We start from the raw sequence: 19,527 nt of genomic DNA, 5'->3' as shown, positions 1-19,527 counted from the left end.
TACAAAAGTTAACCTTGAGACTGAAAACTGAAGGAAGCCATTTACTATAGAAAAAAATTGATAGTTTTCAAAGGGCTGCTTCTTTCAATAAAGCATTAAACCACAGAGTTTAATAGGTGAATTCTACCAAGCTGTTAAGAAATAGAAAACTCTAATGCGATTTAAGTTGTTCCAGAGCACAGACAATGATTAAAGATTCAAAATTGTTGCTTTTTTTTTTTTCCAAAATCTTTTTATGAAATCAATAGAACCTTGAAACTGAAACTGGGCAGTAAAAGCTACAGACCAGTCCCACTTACAAATATTAATGCAAATTTCTAAATAAAAATATTAACAGGTTGCCATGTAAAGTCCAGGCCAGTAATTTGAAGTTAGATAAATATTATGAAATCTGTTGCTATAATTAACCAGAACAATAAATCAAAGTAGAATTCTTATGATTGTTTTCATAGATGTTGAAAAGATACTGAATTAAGTTTATCATAAAAACCTTTCATAGAACATGAATAAGTAGACATTTAATGAATATGTGTGTGTGTATCTAGCTCACTCTCAAAGCACTAGAATCATTACTATTCAAGTCAGAAGCAAGACTTTTCAAATAATAGTGAGTTTGATTATCTGGACAAAATATACAGTTGAAAAACAACTACAATGAATAGAAATTGTTAAATATGCTTTTTAAAAGCTTTGAAAATGTTCCAAGAGAGTGATGGATTTTCAGGAAACATTCTGGGGGAGTGTCTGAACTTGGATCTATTTCCTACAGTTAGTAAGTGTCAGAGCAGAGATTTGAATACAGCAGACTCACTTCAGAGATTATGCCCTTTGCTGTTATACAATTCTATTTAAATATGCTAGGAATCCAGACAGTGAAAGGAGACACACAGGGAGAGTAGCTTCCGTTCATTTCTTCTCAGAGGTAACCGCTATTTTCAAATTCCAGTGTGTCCTTCCAAAAAATTTATTTGCCTCATCCTCATAAGTGTATATTCATCCATCTGTCTACATTGGTCTGTCTACCTGTCACCTATTATCTTCTTTTTCTATTAGGTGGGAATCACAGAATGCATAAAGGAGAGGATACATTTAAATATGTAAATAATTGCAAAAATAGTCTCCATTAAAGATACCATTTTATAATGTCAAAAGCTGACTAATGAACTGGAGAAAAATGAGATGCATATGATAGGCACAAAATAAATATTATGAAAAAATCTACCAATTGATATTGGAGGGGGGAACAATAGAATGACAGACAGAATATATGACAAAACAATTCAGAAAAAAAGGAAACCCAAAGAGACCTATGTGTAAAGATGATTTTTTTTAGTGGCTAAAAACTGGAAGCAACTTGCCATTTTCATCATTGGGGAATGGCATGCTATTAAATATGTAACTACTTCTGCCTTCCACGCTCACTATAACTACTTTTTTAAAAAAGAAACAAAACAATGAATTATAGTGTTTTGGTTTTTTTTTTAAGATTTTATTTATTTATTTGAGAGAGAGAGACACAGGTAGCAAGAGAGAGCATGAACAGGAGGAGAGGGAGAAGCAGACTCCCCGCTGAGCAGGGAGCCCAATGTGGGGCTCAATCCCAGGACCCTGGGATCGTGACCTGAGCCAAAGGCAGACACTTAAGCAACTGAGCCACCCAGGCGTCCCTAAAGTTGTTTTGAATTGGATTAATGCTCATGTTATATTGTTAAATGAGAAAAGCAATTTGAATAGTGTGTATTGGGTTATTCCAATGTTTATAAAATCCCAAATGTATAAACTCAAAAGTTTATATATGTGTATATATTTGCTAAGTTTGATTACAAACTAGGCTGCTGTCAGGGATTACTTGTCCCTGTGGCAGGAAAGGAGGAGGCTAGTGATTGGAAGGAGAGAGCAGGGTGAGAATAATTTTGTGTGCATATTAGTTTTGTTTCATATATTACAATTATCCTATATTTATTTTCTAAATATATGTATATTAAAGAAAAATAAAATAAACACAGACTCCTATTTCAGTGGTGTTTGATTAGTTAACTGCAAATAAATGAAGTCCATAAGTTAAGATAAATCAGAAGACTTCTTTGAAGGAAACATGCAATTCTAAAAATTCTAAATTTTCTAATTCTAAAAATTCTAAAATTGAATTGTCGGGGCACCTGGGTGGCTCTCCCTCTCCCTCTCCCTCTACTTCTCCCTCTCCTCCCCCTGCCGCCCCCACAGCTTGTGCTGTCTCTCTCTCTGTCTGTCAAATAAATAAATAAAATCTTTAAAAAAATTAAAAAATTAAAATTGAATTGTCTCCATAGATGAACCTAGTGAAAGCAGAGTGGAAAACCAGTAACGTGTTGCACGAATAGCAACAAAAATGTAAACAAATTTAGCTTCTTTTGTTCATTCAAAATTAATGACTAGTACATGACCTTTTGTACATACTGTGATCACTCAGGTTGGTAGACTTGATTAAATATTTTCTTCTACTTACCGATATTTCTATAAACTTGTGAAATTAACGAGATCCAGCTTACTTGATAGAGTTTCTGTGTTAAAAGATACACGAATTTTCCAGGCCTCAGGTTTTGACTGACCATTGAATTAAGGCAGATGTGAAACAGGAGTGGCCTTGGGACAGTTTTGACAACCCGAACATTCTAAAAGTCTGACAGGGCTGTGGCACTACTTTCTTCTCTTCCAGGGTTAGCTTAATATGTCCCCTAATATCCCTACGGAAATGAAATCAGGTATAAACAAACTAAGAGAAACAACAAACCAGGACACCAATTCCAGGAGGATTACGTATTTAAATGTAATGCGAATCAACAATAAACAGCTAAAATCCCAAATCCACTAAAATAATTATAACAGAAACATGTGGACATAAGTAAATGTGCTTATTACTCTGTACTTGTCATTACTATCCTTTTTCTAAGACTATTTTCTCTTGAAGTAGAAAATTGTAGCCTCTTCTATTAAATACCAATTGGTACAGGCTCTAGCTAGGGTAATTAAGGAAGAAACAGAAATAAAAGGCATCTAAGATTGGAAAGGAAAAAGTAAATCTTTTTCAATGTGCAGATGACATGAGCTTGTACATAGAAAATCCTCAAGAATCCACTACATAAACTATTAGAACTAATAAATGAATTCAGATGGGTTTTAGGATACAAGATGGATATACAAAAATCAGTTGCATTTCTATACACTATCAATGAACATTCCACAAATGAAGTTGAACAAACAATTCCATGTACAATAGCAATGAAATAATACAATATTTAGGTATGAATTTAATGAAAACATGCAAGACTTGTACACTGAAAACTATAGAACATTGAAATAAAAAAAGAAAATTTAAATAAATGGATAGACATTCCATATTCATGAATTAGAAGATTTAATATTGTTAATATTAATATGGCAATATCTCCAAATAGATGTACAGATTCAGTGCCCATTCTAATAAAATTCTAGCTATTTCCCTTGCAGAAATTAACAAATTGATCCTAAAATTCATATGGAAATTTTAGAGACCCAGAATAGCTGAAATAATTTTGAAAAAGAAGAATGAAGTCCTCAAACTTCTAATTTGAAAATTAAAAATCTGCAGTAATCAAGACTATAATACTGGCATAAAAATAGATCAATAGAATGGAAATTCCACAAATAAACCCATAAATTTATGGATAATGGATAATTGATAATTGATTTATGAATAATTGGTTTTTGCCAAGACAATTCCATGAAGAAAAATTATCTTTTTGGCAGATAGAGCAGGGAGAACTAGATATCTACATGCAAAATAATGAAACTGGATGCCTATCTCAAACCATACCAAAAATTAACTCAAAATATATCATAAACCTAAATATAAAGGCTAGAATTATGAAACTTAGGAAAAAACCTAAGAGTAAATCTTGACCTTGAGTTAGGCAATAGTTTCTTAGATTCAACACAAGTAAAAAGCACCAGTAACAAAAGAAAAAAAAACGAACTACATTAAAAAATAATTAGACTACAGGCAACAAAAGAAAAAGTAATTTGGACTATATCAAAATAATTTGGACTGCAAAAGTAATTTACAGCTGCAAATGGTACCTTAATGAAATTAAAAGAGTGATCCACACAATGGAACATACTTGCCAATAATGTATTTGGTAAGGGAATTTGTTGAAAAAATATAAAGAAATCTTACAGCTAAATTAAAAAAAAAGAAAGACATCCTGATTAGCAAATAGCCAAAGGATCTGAATAGATGTTCCTCTAAAGAAGATACACAAATTGCCAATAAGCACATGAAAAGATGCTCAACATTATTAGGAAATGCATGTCAAAATTATGATGATGTACTATTTTACACACACTAGAATGACTGTAATAAAAAAGACAGGCAATGACAAATACTGTAGGGGGTGGGGAAAAATTGGAACCCTCATTCATCACTGGTGAAAATGTAAAATGATGTGTAGCCAATTGAAAAAATAGTCTGGAAGTTCCTCAAAAACTTAACAGTTACCGACCCAGCAATTCTGCTCCCAAGTAATACTCAAGAGAAATGAAAATATGTCCACACAAAAACTTGTACATGAATATCATAGCAACATTATTCATGGTAATAAAAAAGTTGTAACAGCCCAAATGTCCATCAACTGATGAATGGATAAACAAAAGTGGTATATCCATACAATGGAACATTATTCAGCCATAGAAAGGAATAAAGTACTGATACATGCTACAACTTGGAACCTTGAAAGCATTATGTTAAGTGAAAGAAGCCAGTCTCAAATACCTCATATTATGTGATTCCTTCTATATTAAATGCCCAGAATAGGCAAATCCATACAGACAGAAAATTGGTTAGTGGTTGCCTAAGTTTTAGGAGTGAGGGTTTGTCAGCAGGGAATATAGGGAGTGATTGCAAGTGGGTATTTTTTGTTTGTTTTTGTTTTTTGGTGGACAAAAATGTTCTAAAATTAGATTGTGATGGTTACATAACCCTGTGAATATGTGAAGAGATGAAGTTACATATTTTAAGTGGGTAGATTGTATAGTAGATGAATTATGTATTGATAAATCTGTTCAAACAGATCCCAAACAAAACAACACAAAGCTACAGTTGTTGAAGGCTTTAAATCAAGAACTAACTGTACTATTTTGTGGCCACCTGCCCCTGGAAGGAATGACAACTTTATACTTTTCTAGGGCTCCTTGGAAAAAGTAGATGATAGTTCTTTACCTTCATACAGTGTTCTGCATTTCTGAAAAATGCTTGCTTATATGCCATCTTAGTTGCTTCTTCTAATAACCTTGTAATGTGAACTGTCAGTCATTATCGTACACATTGGCAGATGAGTAAAGACAAGTCTGAGATATTAAGTGGTTTTCCCAAAATCATATCTCCAGCAAATGGAAAATCTAAGTCCAATGTTTTTTCACTATTTCTGGATGACTTGGGATTTTTTTTCCAAGATGATTGCCAGCCAGGTTTTTTTGTTGCTATGCCCACCAAGGTCAAAACACCCAATCTGAGCATGTTTGAGATCTTTTCCTGGCTTCTTTTTCTTTTTGTTGAGAGGGATGCCTCTCTTTTCTACACTCAGTTTTGCTCATTGGATATTAAAGCTAGGATTAGTGACCATGAATCTGACTCATGCAAGTAAAATGTAATAACTAGAATGATTTGAGTACAGAATCAAAGATTCCAGTGGGAAATAAATCTAGAAGACGGGCAGGGCAAGGAAAAGGAAAAAAGGGAGGCATTAGAAACTTGAGCATCAGGTACAAGCAAAAAATAAGAATCTTTCGTGTGAACTCACATGAATCCCCAGCACATTATACCATATCCTGTGAGGCTAGAAACCTGTCTCCATGCTCAATAACACGGCATATTCTGGCAGAGATGGGTGTGACCATCTGACTGAGTTGGAATGTGATAGGGCAGAAGGGTTAGCAGTTCCAAACATTTGTTTCTCTCAGGGGCTCCAATTTTTCACTCCATGAAAACTTGGCGAGGTGCCATTTCTTGATTTTTTTTTTTTTAAACTCCTCTTCTCCCTTGCCAACTTGCATTGCATGGCAACTGGGAATATGCCTGATCACATAAGGAAAATTCTGATTGAGGCCACGCAGTGTATGAAGCCCTGGTTCAACTTTGAGCTTTGCCTCTGACCCAGATACATCCAGCCTAGGGACTTGAAAACCACATTTGGCGGTTGTATGTGGGAACAGGATGGGACTGACTTTGCCTCCCTGTAAAGAGAGATAAATGTGCTGACAAAGAAGAGTGCACTTCTTAGGTTTGGGATTATTCAGACACAGCTGGACTTCATTGAAATTAGTGCCACAGGGTAGAGTAATGACCACATTTCAGCATTTCAGGGGTCCCTTATATATGGCTTTGTGTATGACAGACATCTTTTGAATTATGGCAAAATTCAAATCCATTGAACAGCGAGGCACATAATAAGAGGATTTTTGCTTTTCTTAGAAAATGTTTAGGTTTTGCTATTTTCACTTGATCTGAACAACTCTTTTTTGCATTCAGAATTTATTCTCAAATTGTCATGTGTGTGTTACCCTAGCTCATGTTATTTGACTGGAGGTAAGGAATTAAAACCAAACCATTATTTTGAAATTACCAGGTTGTCATGTGTGTGTTACCCTAGCTCATGTCATTTGACTGGAGCTAAAGAATTAAACACAAACCACGGAGATATTATTTTATTCTGACTCTGTCTGCTACACACTGTTCTCACAGAAAAAAAGCACAGGTAGCAAAACTTCATCTCCCCCAAATGCACTTCAATACGTTTTAAGTGTAAAAACCTAATTTAAAATAATGTCAGCATTTTTGGGCTGTAGAATATAAGGCTCAGCATCTTTAAATTATTTAAGAGGTCCACAGAGAACCAGTTATGCTTATAACGTCAGATTTACTCAAAGAAAGGAGAGAGCAAAGCAAAGTGTTGAATAAGGGTTTCCTATGCAGTTTCATTGAGTTATTTCTGCATTCTGTAATTACAACAGTAGTTCTACCAAACTTTAAAACAAAACAAGATATGCATGTACATAACATTATGAGATCTATTTAGCATGTTAGTTTTGTGGTTTTCAAATAAATATTTGTGTTCTAGCACTACTACTTCCCTTTTGGGCTTTTATTTACAAACAATGGAATCTATACAAACAACACACTAAAAAAGATAATGTCCCTGCCACCTCTAAAACTTGTCATTTCTTAAAAAATAAGAGCTAGATGATTTCTTTTTTTCTTTTTTTTCTTTCCTTTTCTTTCTTTCTTTCTTTCTTTCTTTCTTTCTTTCTTTCTTTCTTTCTTTCTTTCTTTCTTTCTTTCAAGAGACAGGCAGTTTCTAAATATATACTGTGCATAACTCCCTTGGTTTCCTCTTTTCCAGTGGTCTGGGAGAGAAAAGAAACTTTCTTTTTCTTAAGGCAAAACATACTATATAAATAATTTTAGCAGGATATTAATCTATGAAGTTTCATCTGTCATGCAAAAGAAAACTCACTAAAATATGTAGTGTAATGCTCTGAGGACTCTTGGTGCTCTGGAGTGATAAGAAAGGACACTGGGATTATTTGAAACTAGAAGCTCTGTCCAAAATAAGCATGGTAACATGGTGAGAGTTTATTGTCACTATATTAATTACTGGAGCATTGCCTGAAGCCTTCATAGTATTTTAGAGGTCATTACCAGGAGTTCAGGAGATGTAAACACTGCATATCTGTCATCTTCTAATGGTGACACCATTCTATGGGGAAATAGAGTTTACTGGAACTAAGTAATGGCCATTGACTGAGGAGCCTATTTCCATGTTAAGACCACAGGTACTGCAGACAGACAAGCCTCCTTGAGGATGGTCAGAGGGATCTGCCAAACTCAGAGAACTAGTAGGTCAACCCAAAAGAATCTATAGTATCAACACCTTTTGTAGTGTATCTAGTGATAGATATTATTCCTGGATTCAATAAAGAACAGACAGATCTCTAATAACTCCTTTGCTTCCTTTCTATACATTTCTAAGTTCTCTAAATGGACTTTTGTAAAGATATTTTCTGTCAGTCTGATGGCATGGTATTAATTCAAGTAAGAAGTAACTTGCATTTGAATGGTCTGCATTCTAAGGATGTAGGTAACATAGGGTGTCTGCGGCAGGCCCACTTCTGTATTAAGTAGGCTCTCTTACCCTCCAACAAACACTGTGTGCACATGACGAATTTCACAGGACAACCACACTTTGTTAAAATCACTTTTCTCTCTGGGAAAATTTCAGGCATTGTTTTGAAACTTTCTGTCCTTTTGCATTCTCTGCTTTCATTCACAGTTTATCAGGAGTTAAGGAGTTGCTTAGGTTGCTGAATCAAAATGTCCTATCGCTCCCACCTAGTCTATCTTCCTGCTCACCTTTTCTCCTATATTCCTCATTACTCTTCATTGTTAGAAGTCCAGCCCTCATCCCTGTCTCATTCTTTAATGGCCTTTAATCTGCTGTTGCCCTAATCCAAGCCCTATTTTTTTTCCCCCTTACTTCACTCATTTGAGATTTTCTGGACCTCAGTCTTCTCCTTTTTTAAAATAATTATACTTCATCTACTTTAATTTCTCTTAAAATGCATATAATACTATTTAGCTAAATGAAGCTAAAAGATTAAAAATGATGTAAAAGATATGAGGAAACATACAGAAAGAGAGAAAAGGGAATTGTGAGACATTTCCATAATTAAGCCTGAAATTTAATGTTTCCTGGAAGCCAAAGAGGGAAAGATGACAGATTATCTATCTATTAGTATCAGATAAAATAGAAGTCTGACTCTTCAGAAATAAACATCTTTGGCATTAAATTCTACCGTTTGTACTTTTATAATAAAGGACATTGAATAAAGTCATGGGCAATGTATTTAGTAGTTTTACTGCAGATGCAGAAATACCTCTATATGGCTCTTTATTAGAGCAAACACTGACATAAAATGAAATCATAGTAGTAAAGACACTTCTACAGGGACTGAGATAATACAGTTCAATCATGTTTCTTTCTGGTGGCTTAATTTGCTACAATAATACAATGTAGATAGCAGAGAGAAGTGATTCATAATCTGGGTGGGTAGGGGAGATGAGGCATGTATCGGTATTATCTTGTAATCATTTTCAAACTACACATACTGCCCTGTCTCCTTTCTCCAGAGGATTTCTAATACAGCCTTTCTAGAGAGAAGTTCCACATTTTCCTGATTGATTATACATAGAGAGATGTGCTTTTCTTCAGTAAGCAGATTTTCACACATGGACTCAAACATGTGCAGGATTCATTATATCAGTCTTTAAAATGTTACCAGAAATTGAAACAATTGTTTAGTGCATCCCAATGAGCTGAAAATACAAGAATAGATTTATAGCATACATTATAGTTTTATAAAATGTTAACACATCACCTTGTTTAATCTCCATTAGAACTTTGGAAGATGGGACAAGTATTTTGATCCATTTAAAGTTTCTTTTGATTATTAAAATTGTATGTTATTATGTCAGGGAAAAAAAAATTCCCAGTAGAATTGGGGAAGGTTATCTTTGGCAGTGGGAAGAATGTTCAAGAAGAATTACCATGTAATGACTGAGAAAATAATAATACTTGAGTTGTAATAAATATTTATTTGAAATAGACAAAATTTTAAATTAGCAGTGGCTAAAATATCAGGATACAACATAATTTATTTTTTCTGCTACTGTTAAAGAATGAGAATTCAAAAAGGAATTGACTTCTGATAGCAAAATTAAGATTCAGTTTTCAACACATTTGATTTAAATGTGTCTAAGTCATAATATTTATATATAGATACTCCAACTCAAGCTCATCTACACAAACACACCTCAGATCATAATGCACGTATGGTTCTTTATGCTGCTTTATTCACTTAATATTATATCTTCACATTATAATAAGAATGTTTTCTCATGCTGATTATTTTCTCTGTAGAACCTTATGTTTAAAGTCTGTGTAATATTTGAGCATAGCAGTTAGATTCTCTCTACCTCTCTCTCTGTCTCCTTTTCCCCCCTCACTTTCTATCTCCCTTCTATACCCCATTTTAGAGCCAGGAAATAGCATGATCACCAGGTAGGTCTTTCACTACTGAGAAGTGACTGCATTACCAGATCCCTGACTGTGCCTTAGGCTGAGAACCTGGTCTTCTTTCTTTTCTATATATACTCAGTCTTTGCAGTATTTCAATTTCCTTAAGACTACATCTATATCTGTAGCTATATCTGTATCTATTTTTTTTTATCTCTGTCTCTATTCCAGGGACATCAAAATTTTCATCTTCAGCCCATACTTTTCTTTAAAATTGATGTATCCAACAACCAGCTCAGCATCTTCTAACAGGTGCACTGTTTCTGTTCTTGTCAAGGTTCATAACCATGTGATACGCAGATATTTGCTGCAAACAGAATTTTAGGAATCTTGCATGAGTCCCCACATGTAATGTGGTCAAAATGCATCCATTACTTTTCATGTGTTCATTAAGAGAAGAAACATTCTATATTATATTATAGCTGAAATAAACTTTTCATGTGCCCTCATTTCCATGGTTGACCAAATAAAGTGTAAATTTAAAAATGATGAAGGTAATTTCATTTTTCCTGCTTTATAAGGCACTTTCAGATAAGTATTCAGTCAGTTCAAAGTTTGAGCTCCCTGTAAGTTTTCTTTTCTTTAACCTTTTCTTTTCTTTCTCTCTCCCTCCTTCCCTTCCTCTGTCTTTTTTTCTTTCCTTCTTTCAACACACTCTTTGAAGTCTGCATCTCCCCCTCCTTGCAAAGACCCCCTTCACTGGTAACAGAAGGGGCCCCAGAACTCCACCTGTTCTAGTGAATTCCTCATAGCTCTTCTTTCCCACTGATACTCCTTGACTTGCTGCTATCTCCTGAAACCAAATTAATATCCTTATTTGCACCAGGCTCCATAAGCACATGTCACTGAGAACAATTTTTACACCCCAGACTGTTGTCCACATATGGCTCATTATATGCCCTTTCTGATAACATTTCTCACCCCTCATCAAATCCTGAAATGTTTCTGCTGTGTCTCTGGAACTCAGATTCTTCTCATCAAAATCCATTGTATACTCAATCTCTCATCTGAATGTTGCTTTGTTTGTTTATCTTCTTCTCTATTTGAAATTGACTCTTTCTAGAGGACATTGTTCTCTGCAAATGATCTTTGGTGGAGGATTTTTTCTCTTCATCTCCTTTTGTTCTACTGGACTAATATAAGCAGAGGAAGCCTATATTCTTATCCTCACTTCTGGACCATCCTTCCTCTCTTCCCTCTAAAAAGACACAGTTTTACAACCTCACGTTACTAGATTATACTACTCTCTGTCATGCCTTGTTGCAGTCATCTGTTGATTTGCAAGACAGTTCTGATCATTGTTGAAGATTTTGGTGGGTTTCATGGTCAGTGTCTCCAGTACTACTTCTGCATAATTTTTGCTAATTTCAATATCCATGTATATTCTCTCCACATCTTTCTCCTTCAGTTTATTTACCTGTTCTTCAATAATGGATCTTGTGCTATCTCCCATCTCATTGACTAACCACTCCATGGCAGATGCTGGAGCTTGTCATACTGATAACTCCCAACACCTCCAGAATCTCAGCTTCAAATATGTTGTCTCTGACTATCACACCCTATCTTTTTGGTTCACTCTCTCGATAGGTCTTCCACTTCATCAGAATATATAATCTATTGCCTTATTTCAGTTTTATCCCCAGCATCCCTCACTCACTCCCCGATCTTCATTTACTTTCTTATGCACTTTTAGTTTCATGATCTCTCATTTCAGTCCCTCCTTTGGCTACATTGGCAGGTGTTTTGCCCTTGTGTGGTGTGTGGTACTTATCTGGCAAAACACCAAACCTTTTTAAATATGTCCCTCTGACTACTCTATGTCTACAGCAGCACAGCCAGATTTTGCTGGGGGAAAATACACAGCCATGCTGCCAAGACTTCAGTTTGTGGCCACTAATCTCATATAGGCCCATTGTACTGCCCTGAGATCATGATGCATTGTTCTGATTTGTTCATGTCAGTTAATGACCATGTCATACTCTCTTCTCTGCTTAAATTTCAGCACCTCCTCTCATGTGAGCACCTCCTCTCATGTTCAGCACCTCCTCTCAGCTGAGGACAGTTTTCTTATTTTTCTGGGAGAAAATAGGGGCAATCAGAAGAGAACTTCCACAAACTCTCGTCACCGCATGGGTCATGTACTTTGTATCTTTGCCCATCTACTCCACCCTCCTTACTATTACTATGTGTGGAGTCACTGCATTCCTCTCTAAGATTAATCTCTCTCTTTGTCCACTAGATCCCACCTCCCTTCACCTAATCTAAATACATCACTTGAAATTCTCTCCGTCTCTCCTTCATTATGTTTTTCTCTTTACTGGATCATTTCCATCAGCACTGAATATGTTGCTCCCGTATTAAAAAGAAAATAATTTTTTGGCCACATATCAATCTCTGGCTAGCTCCTCATTTCTTTATTCTATTTTGTATTAAATCACCAATGATTGTTTATATCCTTTATCATATCCTCTATTATATAGTAAACTGGTAAACATAAATGTTTCCTTGACTTTTGTGAGCTATGATAGCAAATTATCACACTTGAGGAGGGGATTGTGGGCACCCTTGATTTGTAGCTAAACAGACAGAAGTGTAGGTAACCTGGAAACCCACCACTTGTGTTGGCATTTGAAATGGGTGGCAGTCCTATGGGAATGAGCCCTCTACTTGGGGTGTCTGTGCTAATTCTAGGTAGTTAGTGTCGTAACTGAATTGTAGGATATAAAGTTGGTGTCCTGATGTCAGAAGTGAACCACTTTGAGTAGACTGCATAGAGTACAAAGGGAATAGAGTTTTTTTCTTTTTATTCCAAGCTGAACCTTTCTTCATGAGTCATTCCATTGGTAGTCTCTCCCATCTTGGTAAATAAAAAATCTATCCTTTTAGTTCCTTAAAACTGCACATATTTAAAGTATATATAGATAAATTTTGACATATGTATATACCTGTTATATTAGTCTCAGTTCTCCAGAGAAACAGAACCAATAGGTTAAGGAGATATATATGTGAAATATTTCAGTTTATTTAAGTTGTTAAGTAGAATATGAAACTAAATTTGTAGATAGACCAGCGAATGGACTTAACCATTTTGTGTTTAATGAGAACAGCTTCTACATAGGATTCCAAGAGACTTACAGAAAAAGAGACGAGAGAGAGAGAGAATATGGAGGTTGGTAGGACTAGGGAGGTTAGAGAGATTTATTATAAGGAATTGGTTCACCTGATTATGGAGGGTGAGAAGTCCCAAAATCTGCAGTCAGCAAGCTGGAGACCCAGGAGAGCAAATAACATAGTTCCTGTCTGAGACCAGTTTTGAAAGCAGGAGAACATTGATGCAGCTCAAAGATAGGCAGTCAGAGCAAATTCTCTCCTACTCAGCCTTTTTGTTTTACTGAGATCTTCAGTGGATGGGATGAGGTCTGCCCACATTGGGGAGGTCAGTCTGCAATACACAGTCTTCCAATTCCAATGTTAACATCATCCAGAAACACCCAGAATAATGTTTCATCAGATATCTGGACACCCTGTGGCCCAGTCAAGTTGACACGTAAAATTATCACACCTGTGAAACCATCACTATAAGCAAGGTAGTGGATATGTCCATCACCTCCAAAAACTTCCCTATAATTGCTCCCTCTTTACCTCTCCCCCATCCCCAGATAACCATGGATCTGCTTTCTGTCACTGTAGACTATTTGCATTTTCTAGAATTTTATGTAAATGGAATTATAGAGTATGTTCTCTTTTTTCTGGCTTCTTTCACTATACACAGTTATTTGAGATTCATCCATGTTGTATTAAGAGTTCATTTATTTTTATTACTGAGCATCATTATTTTATATTAAATCATTCTTTATGTGTGCGTGTGTAAGTCATTCTTAATCTGTCTCTTTGACACACTCCACATCCAATTCATCAGAAGATTCTTAGTCCTATCTTCAAAATATATAGAGTTCAATTTCTTAGCTTTTTGAAATGTTTCTTTCTCTTCAATAGAATATAAGCTCCATGAGAACAGTTTTTTAAAAATAAGTTTTGCTCATTGATGTATTCCTAGAGCATAAAACTGGCATTCATTCATTATTTGCTGAGAGAATGAGTGAATTACTCAATGCTGAAGGACTTTAACAATAACAATCCACGGGGCGCCTGGGTGGCTCAGTTGGTTAGGCGACTGCCTTCGGCTCGGGTCATGATCCTGGAGTCCCTGGATCGAGTCCCGCATCGGGCTCCCTGCTCGGCAGAGAGTCTGCTTCTCCCTCTGACCCTCCCCCCTCTCATGCTCTCTCTATCTCATTCTCTCTCAAATGAATAAATAAAATCTTTAAAAAAAAAAAAAAAACAATAACAATCCACATGGCATTAGTAGGTATCAGTAAGCTTTTGATCCGGGGACTGGCTCTGGGTCTCATCTAGTCTGCTGTGTGGTGTGGATGCTCTGGTCTTGCTTGGCCTTGGCCTTTCAGTGCTTATCCTTGCTGAGTATGACTGAGCCTGAATCATCCTTTTGGGCATCCATTAGTACCCACCACTGAGGTCATTAGTCTTGGACATGCTTTCTCGTCATGAGGTCTCTCCTAGTTCTGGCCTTTTATTCTGACCCCAGGCCTCCTCTGGTCCATCATTTGTTCATGTTAGCCCCCGAACTATTCATTCTGCCCCCTAGAAAGGAGCTCTAGGCCTCTTCTGGTTCATCATTTGTTCATGTTATTCCCCAAACTGTTCATTCTGGGGGCTCCCCAAACCCTCAACTACTTCATTTATGTCCCAGGGCAAAACTCTGAGTCTGCCCTCACATATCTCCCAACCTTATATAGGAGAGGGCAGTGCAGCTTCGGGCTATGTTTTTTAGATTCTCACTCAGCCAGAGTTGAGTTGTATGATCCTCTTAGACTCAATTTTTTGGCTGACCTTGGGGAGGGTACTGGATCACCAATGGACCCCAGCAATATTATACTTTCCCTATTTTGTCATAAAAGGACACTAAATTTCCCTTAGAAGTTATAGACAGTGCTGTGGAACACTGACTGGTTTCCCCCCGAGGGCTTTGCCCAGCATCCCCTCGCTTCTGAGAGTCTTGGCTGCTGAGGGTTTGTAGATTGCCTCTGGTGGAAGGGAGCTGTGTCACCCAAGGTTGTACCGGTACTTTGGTGGAGCTGGCATCCAATGATTGTTTGATGTGGAAGTTGGAAGAGATAGAGGTGGAGAGAGAATGAGATTTATTATAAAGGGTTTGAATTGAGCCCCCTGGACTCAAGTCAAGGCACCCCTTAAGAACCATCCCAGGTCCAGAGTGCCACATAACAGTGAATGTCACGATCGCTGCCATGTTCATGTTGAGATTCTCCTTCTGACCAATTCTGCTGCCCTCACTTTCTTACAGGTGATTCAGAAAGCACTCCCTATGAACCTTTGACATACACACCTGTATTTCAGAGTCTGTTTTCCAGAGAACCTATGTAAGACAGATGTGAACTTCTGTGATACTCTCTCCGATTTCCTCATTTTAAAAGTCTCATTTTTTTCCGAATCATTTCAAAGTAAGTTGTCAACCTGCTGCTTCCATTATGCACAAAAACTTTACTGTGTATTTCTTACAGACAAGACCATTCTTCTATATACCTACAGTAAACAATGATAAAAATAAAGAAATTCGCATTAACCATAACCCGTAGATACCATTCAGGTTTTATAATTGTCTCAATTATGTCCTTTTAGTAAAAGGATTTAGTTCTTATTATAAATTGCTTTATCCTGACTCCATAGTCTCCTTCACTTGGAACAGTTCCTCAGTCTTTCCCTGATTTTTGTGTTAGTTCCTATTGCTGCTGTAACAAATTATCACAAACTGACAGGCTTACAACAACATGAATTTATTCTCTGACAGCTCTGGAAGTCAGAATCCTGAAATTAAGGTGTTGGCAAGCCTGGAGGCTTTGAGGGGAGAATCTGTTTACCTGACTTTTTTCAGCTTCTCATGGTTGCTTGTATTTTTTGGCTTATGGCTCCTTCCCTCCATCTTCAAAGCACATCACCCCTTTAGTAAGGTTGTATAATATTCCATTGTATATATAGAACATTTTGTAACCCATTCATCTGTTTGTGGACATTGGATGGTTTCCACCTTTTGGCTATTGTTGATAATGCTGCTTAGGAACATTGGTCATTGGTGTACAAACATGTGCTTGAGTCTCTGCTTTCAATTCTTTGGGTATATATCTAGAGGTGGAATTGCTGGATCATATGGTTATCATGTTTTTAGTTTTTTGAGGAACCACCCATACTATTTTTCACGGTGGAGTTTCAGTTTCTCCACATCTTTCCCATTTCTTGTTATTTTCTGTTTGTTTTCATTGTTTTGTTTTGTTTTTTGATAATAATTCTGTTGGGTTTGAAGTGGTATGTCGTTGTTGTTTTGACTTGCATTTCCCTAATGATTAGTGACATTGAACATTCTTTCATGTACTCATTGGCCATTTGTATGTCTTCTTTGGAGAAATGTCTGTTCAAATCCTTTGCCCGTATGTATGTATGTATGTATGCCTGTATGTATTTATTTTTTACTTTTGCCCATTTTTAAATTGTGTTTGTAAGACTAGCATCTTGACACAGAATTGCTGGGACTCTTTAGTCTATTCCAATCCTCTCTATCACTGGAACAATAATATATCTGGCTTACTATAGTTAGCAGAGGGTTTCTAGAGGAGGGAAAGAAAAGACATACTGAAATGAAGAATATATCAAAATATGTTTTTAAAATATTAAAAGGACAATTCTGTTTGGGAAGAAATATCATTTTAGTCGCTTAAGTGTATATTTAGCCATTTGTATGTGCCAGGCATTATTCTAGCCATGGGAAGAAATATTTGATCATGCACACACAAAAATACTCAGGTGAAAACCTGACTAGCTATGTTGATGGAATTTGACATTAAGTCAGGGTACAAATGAATCATGTTGGGGTGTGGTGTTAAATAACTATTCCTGTTCTTTCTGTAGACAGTCCAATGCTAAAATGGCATGTTATTCAGTCAGAATGTAATTAAGAGAAATCAACAAAAATACCTAACTGAGGAAAAGGCCACACCACTACAACGGCTGCTACCAGTTGAGCTGGTACGAAGCAAGGTGCTTTGCAGGCTATTTCTACGTCAAGTTCTCCTAAATACCTTGGCAGAATTTATTTCCTCTCTTCTAAGAGTTTGCTCTTCACAAGACTTGCTTCAGAGGAAGGGATAGATGGTGTCTGAATTGAAAGAAAGGCAGATTTTAGGAATTGGAAAGCCTGTTTTTGAGAATCTGATTGGTCTGCTTTAGTAGTTAGTGCTTTTTAAGTCAGCAAGCATTTAGCTTCAGTGAACTTCAGAGAACTTTCTTTCCCTCATATGGCACTGCTCTCTTCAGCAAGGGCAAACTCTTCCTTGCAACATCTAACATAAGAGCATCAGAAAAATATTTTGATCTTACTACATTTATCTGCTATTATTTCTGCAGCCTCATAAAATCTAATCTTTTACTTAGTATCTGAACAGTCATCGGTACATGTGGAGAAAAGATCAATGACCTCACATATCCAGAAGTTCTATATATGCATCAGATCCAAATATATTGCAAATTAAATATTCCAAACTGACCACTATGCTTTTAGGTAGGGAATGATGTGAAAATCACCATTAGTCTCTGCAAATTGATCTAATGTGAAACATTCAAATGATAACTTACCTTTATTCTTAACTTGTCCTAGGTTTTCTTACACTTTAATACTTTGCACTTTAATGAGTCAGTCTACTGACTCATTTAATTTTTCACTGTTCCTTCAAAAATATTTACTCACCATTCATTGTGTGGTGGGTACTGCCCTGGAAGTGAACCAAAGGAGATACAGCACCTGATTTAACAGAGCTTAAATTTATAGGTTACTCTAAAGATAACAGAAATAGTTTCTCAGTGCTCTCCTAAGAGCTGGAAGTCATCTACAGATTATTATACTGCTCTTAATTAATCAAAGTTAATGACTTCACCAGACAATAATGACTCTGAGTTAGAAGGAGATGGTTCCTGGACACAGTGTTTTAATTATCAAGCCACAACTGTGCAGAAAATATTTTAAAAATGAAGACAGATTGATTTCAGTTATAATACAGACTGCTTTATTAGTGATTAAGAAGGGCTATTAATTAGGATATATGGTTAATGCTGTAACTTTTTTTTCTTTAAATATGTTCTTGGTTTCACGTTCTCATATGAAAGCATTTTCTCTTTTTCCCAAATGAAGGAGCTAATGTTGTACAGATTACTTTGCTGAAAAGAAAAAAAATACACACACACAAAACATAAGAGGGCTTTGTCTATTAACATATATTTCTAAAGTAATTTTATAACATATGGTAGGCAGAATAATGGCCCTCAGAGGTGTCCACATCTTAATCCATGGATCCTGTGAATGGCAAAATCCATGTTACCTTACATGGCAAAAGGGACTTTGCAGATGTGATTAAGGTGAAGGACCTAGATGTGGAGGGTTCTCTTGGATTATCTGAGTGGGCTCCATCTAATCATAGGAGTCCTTAAAAGTGGAGAACCTTTCCCAACAATGGTTAGAGAGAATGTGAGGATGGAAGAAGGGACAGGGAGATGTCACATGCATTGAAGATGGGTGATAGGGCCACAAGCCTAGGAAAGCAGGCAGGTTTATCAACTGGAAAAGACAAAGAAACAGATTCTTTTCCAGAGCCTCCAGAAGTGAACGCAGCCCTGCCAACACCTTGATTTTAGCCCAGTGAGAACCATGTTGGAATTCTGGTCTGGAGAACTATAAGATTGTCAACTTGTATTAACTTACTGAATTTGTTATAATTTGGTATATAAGCAGTAGAAAAACTATACACATTACGGTTTTTAAAAATTTATTCAATTTTACTGCTCTTTATTAAATATACATGGTGGGAATGTTATTTCTTTTCATGAAGATAGCAAATGTTCATATCATTTTTACCTAGTAGAACATACACACACATACATCTGTATTTGTTACCTGTGTTTGCATTTCTGTTGGTTTCATTTTTTCTATTAGTCAGAAGTTAAAGGTAAGTTTAAGTATTTACTAAGTATGACCGTTTTCTTTATGTATTTCACTAAATAGTAATACAGTTGTTAAAATCTCAGAATTAGATTTTCAGTGTAATAGTCAATAAGAACAACTTTAGCTAAATTGTTGCTTTTCGTGTGGTATTTAATAATGTTTTTTATTGTAATATCTAATAAGAATCATTAAATTAAAAACACATCTTCCATGTAAGAATTAATAATACTCTTATGTAGACAGATAATCATGAGTCAGAAAATTACTAATTAAATAAGAATAACTCCTACAATCCAGAGA

The sequence above is a fragment of the Leptonychotes weddellii genome, chromosome 14 (assembly GCF_054177405.1).
Source record: "Leptonychotes weddellii isolate Sample4059 chromosome 14, ASM5417740v2, whole genome shotgun sequence".
In the NCBI taxonomy this organism is placed as follows: Eukaryota; Metazoa; Chordata; class Mammalia; order Carnivora; family Phocidae; genus Leptonychotes; species Leptonychotes weddellii.
The sequence above is the reverse complement of the archived record's forward strand: the minus strand, read 5'-3'. Positions refer to the sequence as shown.